We start from the raw sequence: 7,075 nt of genomic DNA, 5'->3' as shown, positions 1-7,075 counted from the left end.
TCAAACAGTATATTGTCTCCCTTGTGACCCTCACAATATAAAGTCCCCTGTGAATCCCACACAGTTTAATACTCCTTCATTGTGTCCCCACACAGTATAATTCCCCCTCTTTGTGGCCCCCACGTTATATTGTCTCTCACGGTAAAATGTCCCCTTATTGTGGATCTCTCACAGTATAATGCCCCATACCTGTATAATGTACACAAGAAAATAAAGAAATACTCACCAGCCCAGTTTCTCGGCACCCACTCCGATCTCACCAGCAGGCGCCATAATGACCACTACCTAGCTATTGGCAGGAGAGATGGGGCTGAATGGTGAAAAGCAAGGACATACTGTATATAAAGCTGTAGTTGGGACCTACCGGCACAGACTGTCTTACCCATATCTAACCACTAGATGTCACTGTGGTCTCAGCAAAGATTTTAATGTTATTTAACCTGTAAAATGTTTCATTTATGGAAACTACAAAAAGTTATTACAAACATGAGATATATTGGGGACCTCTGCCCTCCATCACTGTTCCTACTTATATCTGTAAGAATCCCTGACCCACCCCCCTGCCGCTGGTCTTAACTATATATATATATATATATATATATATATATATATATATATATATATCCCTACTCCCCCCCCTACTGCTGGTCCTACCTGTATATATTGGGATCCCTGCTGCTGATCCCACTTATATATGGGGATCCCTGCCCCCCTGCCGCTGGACCCACTTATATACCGTATATACTCGAGTATAAGCCGACCCGAATATAAGCCGAGGCCCCTAATTTTACCACAAAAAACTGGGAAAACTTATTTACTCGAGTATAAGCCGAGGGGGGGGGGGGGGTGTCAATGCAGCAGCTACTGGAAAATTTCAAAAATTAAAATGGTTGGAGTTTTTGGGTGCAGTAAGTGCTGGGTGCTGGGAGGGGGTGTTTTGATTGTCTGTCTTCCCCCTTCCCTGAGCTTGAGGACTGGGGATTTTTTTCCCCCACTTGGAATTCAGTCTGGCTGAATATAGGGTAACTGCAGTGCTCCTATTAACCCCTTCCCGACGGAACAGGAGCACTGCAGATCCCCTATATTCAGTAGACCGGGCACTGTCAGACACAGGGATACCTATTGTCAGGGCCGCCGATAGGGCAGTACTACTGGTACTGGCGTCAGGGGCCCGGCCAAACTGAAAAATGGGGGGGGGGCCCGGTTTTGGCCCGCTACCGTGTGCCGGCCCCCTGGCGCCCGTAGCAGTCATTGTGTATGTCCTATTTCAACTCAGATCTACATCCAGAGGACGCCGATCTGAGTTGAAGACATACGCGGTTGAAGCAAGGAGCTGACCTGTGTCAGCTCCTCGCTTCGCCGCTGCGTGCCTCTCTCGCTGACACATATGCGGCTGAAGCCAGGAGCTGACCTGTGTCAGCTCCTCGCTTCGCCGCCGCCGCTGCTACTGGCTTGTAGACGCGATGTGATCACATCGCGTCTAAAAGCCAGTAGCCGGCGGCAGCAGCAAAGCGAGGAGCTGACACAGGTCAGCTCCTCGCTTCAGCCATCGCGTCTACAAGCCAGTAGCCGGCGGCGAAGCGAGGAGCTGACACAGGTCAGCTCCTTGCTTCGCTGCTGTGTGCCTCTCTCGCTGTCACATATGCGGCTGAGGCCAAAAACGCAATGTGAATAAGCCCTGAGGATTTATTAGGAGGGCTCTTATAGATGGTGTTGGCTCTCTATAGGCGCTGTCACACGGAGCAGATTGTACCTGCAAATAGAATCTGATTAAGCCTTGTAAAGCTGCTAAATAAAGGGAAATGTAATACATAATGGGTATGTCGCAAATTAAAGTAGTTTTAAAATGGCGGCGGGGGGGGGGGCTTAGGCTGTATGGGGCCCCAAAATTCCTGATGGCGGCCCTGCCTATTGTGTATGTGTTTCACAGTCATTCTCTACTTTTTTATGTATTCTATGGAAAGGACTGATTAGGAACTTTTATTTACTTTTTTTTTTTTTTTTTTTTAGCTGCTTTTTTCCCCTCACCATTTTATGGGTGATTCTATACATTCCTATTGCGGTTGGTCATAGACCCCCCCCAAAAAAAAAATAAATGTTTTTTTTTTTTTTTTCTTTTGCTTGACTCGAGTATAAGCCGCGGGGGGCTCTAAATTTTGCTGAAAAATTCAGCTTATACTAGAGTATATAATATATATGGGGATTATAGTCCTAGCATTGGGGTTCCTTGTCCCCCACAGTCTCTGGTCCCACTTATACATATGGGGACTGTAGTCCCAGTATTGTAGAGGTTTCTGCCCCATATACAGTATATATACAGTCCTATGAAAAAGTTTGGGCACCCCTATTAATCTTAATCATTTTTAGTTCTAAATATTTTGATGTTTGCAGCAGCCATTTCAGTTTGATATATCTAATAACTGATGGACACAGTAATATTTCAGGATTGAAATGAGGTTTATTGTACTAACAGAAAATGCGCAATATGCATTAAACCAAAATTTGACCGGTGCAAAAGTATGGGCACCCTTATCATTTTATTGATTTGAATACTCCTAACTACTTTTTACTGACTTACTGAAGCACAAAATTGCTTTTGTAACCTCAGTGAGCTTTGAACTTCATAGCCAGGTGTATCCAATCATGAGAAAAGGTATTTAAGGTGGCCAATTGCAAGTTGTTCTACTATTTGAATCTCCTCTGAAGAGTGGCATCATGGGCTACTCAAAACAACTCTCAAATGATCTGAAAACAAAGATTGTTCAACATAGTTGTTCAGCGGAAGGATACAAAAAGCTGTCTCAGAGATTTAACCTGTCAGTTTCCACTGTGAGGAACATAGTAAGGAAATGGAAGACCACAGGGACAGTTCTTGTTAAGCCCAGAAGTGGCAGGCCAAGAAAAATATCAGAAAGGCAGAGAAGAAGAATGGTGAGAACAGTCAAGGACAATCCACAGACCACCTCCAAAGAGCTGCAGCATCATCTTGCTGCAGATGGTGTCACTGTGCATCGGTCAACTATACAGCGCACTTTGCACAAATAGAAGCTGTATGGGAGAGTGATGAGAAAGAAGCCGTTTCTGCACGTACGCCACAAATAGAGTTGCCTGAGGTATGAAAAAGCACATTTGGACAAGGCAGCTTCATTTTGGAAACAAAAATTGAGTTGTTTGGTTATAAAAAAAAGGCGTTATGCATGGTGTCCAAAAAGAAACAGCATTCCAAGAAAAACACATGCTACCCACTGTAAAATTTGGTGGAGGTTCCATCATGCTTTGGGGCTGTGTGGCCAATGCCGGCATCGGGAATCTTGTTAAAGTTGAGGGTCGCATGGATTCCACTCAGTATCAGCAGATTCTTGAGAATAATGTTCAAGAATCAGTGACGAAGTTGAAGTTACGCCGGGGATGGATATTTCAGCAAGACAATGATCCAAAACACCGCTCCAAATCCTCAGGCATTCATGCAGAGGAACAATTACAATGTTCTGGAATGGCCATCCCAGTCCCCAGACCTGAATATCATTGAACATCTGTGGGATGATTTGAAGCGGGCTGTCCATGCTCGGCGACCATCTAACTTAACTGAACTTGAATTGTTTGTCCAAAATACCTTTATCCAGGATCCAGGAACTGATTAAAAGCTACAGGAAGCGACTAGAGGCTGTTATCTTTGCAAAAGGAGGATCTACTAAATATTAATGTCACTTTTCTGTTGAGGTGCCCATACTTTTGCACCGGTCAAATTTTGGTTTAATGCATATTGCGCATTTTCTGTTAGTACAATAAACCTCATTTCAATCCTGAAATATTACTGTGTCCATCAGTTATTAGATATATCAAACTGAAATGGCTGTTGCAAATACCAAAATATTTAGAACTAAAAATGATTAAGATTAATAGGGGTGCCCAAACTTTTTCATAGGACTGTATATATATATATATATATATATAATGAATTGTAGTCCCAGTATTGGGGAGATCCCTGTCCCCCGCTGCTGGTCCCACTTGTATGTATGGAGACTGTAGTCCCATCATTGGGGGAATCCCTGGTCAAGCCTCTGCAATTTGTGCTAATGGGACTAGTGTATGTCATCTATCACAAAATTCAATGGTCTGTGCATTTCTAACAGATGACAGGAATGACCACAGCATCACAGAGCATTTCAGGAGAGTTGTGCACTGATTATGACACCTTTATTTGAGGCAAAGTTCATAAAGCCAATTATTACGCTCTATGTGTCTAATCTGTAATCTGCCGCTTGATAATCTCTATCTCCTCCTGTATGATATGGAGACAGCCGGACAGAACTGGGACATTACTAGGAGATACAGAAAATTGCTTACATAGTGCCCTGCCCCTCCCCACGCCCCTCCCCGCTCTCAGCCATATTGCACCGCAAGGACATTCATCAGAACATTATCAGCGACTACTTCATTAACACCCAATAAACAGATAGAAGGCTTATATAGCATGATAGATGTAAAATACCACAGCCAGGACCCGGGTAACAGTAATAATAATAATAATACATTTTATTTATATAGCGCCAACATATTCCTCAGCACTGTACAATTTGTAGAGTTCAAGTACAGACAAAAAGATACATTACAAAGAAATAGTCACTTCACACAATGGGATTGTGTGAAGTGCCCGTGATTGTTCCGGTATCTCAGCAGCTCGCTGTGATGCCATATAATGAACGTGTTGTTGGCATTGATGATCCGCATTCTCCGGCGTTTTTTCAGCTCTCAAGCTGGCCTGCTGCACAACTTGTTTCTTGCACTGTACCTGTGATTGTTCCGACATCTCAGCACCTTGCTGGAACGTCCTATAATGAGCGTGTTGTCGGTGTTGATGATCCGCCTCTCCAGCGTTTCGGCAGCTGTCAAGCTGGCCTGCCGCTGAACTCGTTCCTCGCACTTTGTCCGTGATTGTTCCGGTATCTCAGCAGCTCGCTGGGACACCATACAGTATAATGAGCGTGTTGTTGGTGTTGATGATCCCCCTCAGCTCCACTTGTGGAGAGCTCTGTGACTTCTGACTCCTTCATAGCTCTCCTTGTTTGCGACAAATTAGATTTTCTTTTTCCAGGCATGTTGAAAATTGGCAAACTGCCGTTTTGGATTGAAGGTGTTTGCCCATGTCAGTTTGTCTGCAATGCCTGGAGCACATAGAGATAACAGCCCTGGCTTTCTCAGAAGCTGAGATAAGAGCAGTGTAATATAATATGTGGCCATGTCATTTACCGGGATAAAAGTAGCCTATATTTTAATCGAGGTTACAATCTATCTATGTGCCGAATTTCATTCAAATCTGTTCAGCCATTTTTGCGTGATTGAGGAACAAACACCCAAACATACAAATTTATAATATTAGTAGGATTCTGTAATGAATAGGCAGCCAATGTAGTGACTGATTGACTGGGTTATAACCTAAGGGGAGAAACAAAACCTCAATATCTGCAGGGGCCAGTATATACACAGCGACTGTACCAGCAGAATAGCGAGCACAGATTGGAAGTATAAAACAGGATGTAACTCAGGATAAGTAATGTAATGTATGTACACAGTGACTATACCAGCAGAATAGTGAGTGCAGCTCTGGAGTATAATATAGGATGTAACTCAGGATCAGTAATATATGTACACAGTGACTGCACCAGCAGAATAGTGAGTGCAGCTCTGGAGTATAATACAGGATGTAACTCAGGATCAGTACAGGATAAGTAATGTAATGTATGTACACAGTGACTGTACCAGCAGAATAGTGAGTGCAGCTCTGGAGTATAATACAGGATGTAACTCAGGATCAGCACAGGATAAGTAATGTAATGTATGTAGACAGTGACTGTACCAGCAGAATAGTGAGTGCAGCTCTGGAGCACTGATGTACGGATGATATATTCTCTGGTTTTCACCCTAGGCCACAACCTGAATTGCTCACACTGGGATTTCTTTTTCTGCTCAGTCTTAGGACTCTGGGTTGTCCTTGGAAGAGCAGTCATTGGTTCTATATAAGATGGTTACTCATTGGGATCTCACCATTATCCATGGCCTTTCAGTGATATAATGGATAGTATTCAGCAGATTTCCCCGAGGATCTCTATCTCTTCCTTTCAGTTATTAGCCTCTTAGAAACCATGTGGGCGCCTTTCCAGCAGCAGACTGGCATCAGCACATCTTATGACTAGATGAATCAGTTTATCGGCTAGTCATATAACTAGGTGGGCAGATGCAACATGTTTGGTAATGTGCTACCAGTTCAGTAGCTCTAGGTCTTAGGTCTTCACTTCCAACTGGTTAGAGGATCATTATGTCTTGTGCCATCTGACAATCGATAGTGCAGAGGGGTGGTCAGGTGACAGTCTCAGTATCTGTCATTGTGCAAGAAGTTACGGTATCTTACAGTATCTTACAATCTTATTTCCTTGGTGTGTCCTTGGTAGACCTCACTGGACTCTTCTCCAATATCTGCCGCCATTGTTCGGTCTTGCACTATGCCCTTGACGCTGTAAATCCTGTGCCCCATGTGACCTCTGAGACCACCTCAATGATCACTGCAAGGAACAGAGGACGTATAAGAGTGATGTCACCTGTTCCTCAGCGGTCATATTGGGCGCAGGACTTCTGTCACTGAGGGTAGCGGTGGCGGACTACACAGTGCCAGGGACAGGTGATTTGGCCTCCTCTGTGGTTTCTCCATTTCCTGTACAACCCCTTTAACTGAGTGTAAATTGAGTTGTTTCTATGGTCATGTACAGACTTGGTATGAAGTACAGGGTAAACCATTGCACCATGAATTGGCACAAGTGTATGGTTTGTTACAGTGTATCTGAGATCTCTCTGTATTGGGCAGGTATCAGCCACAATGTCTTCACATTCACTGACAGCAAGCAGAGATCTTGATGGAGGTGAGAAATAGAGACAAGAGGTATATTAAAAAGTTGGAGAACGTTCCATGATCCGTCTTCTTAGGACAGTTCTAGTTCGGCACTTCCCAGTATCTTCTCTCCCAGTACAGTGGGACAAGGTGACCCAGGAGTCTACCTCCGCCCAACTTCTTGTCTGCGTG

This window comes from Leptodactylus fuscus, chromosome 11 (assembly GCF_031893055.1).
Source record: "Leptodactylus fuscus isolate aLepFus1 chromosome 11, aLepFus1.hap2, whole genome shotgun sequence".
Taxonomy (NCBI): domain Eukaryota; kingdom Metazoa; phylum Chordata; class Amphibia; order Anura; family Leptodactylidae; genus Leptodactylus; species Leptodactylus fuscus.
Note: the sequence above shows the minus strand (reverse complement) of the source record.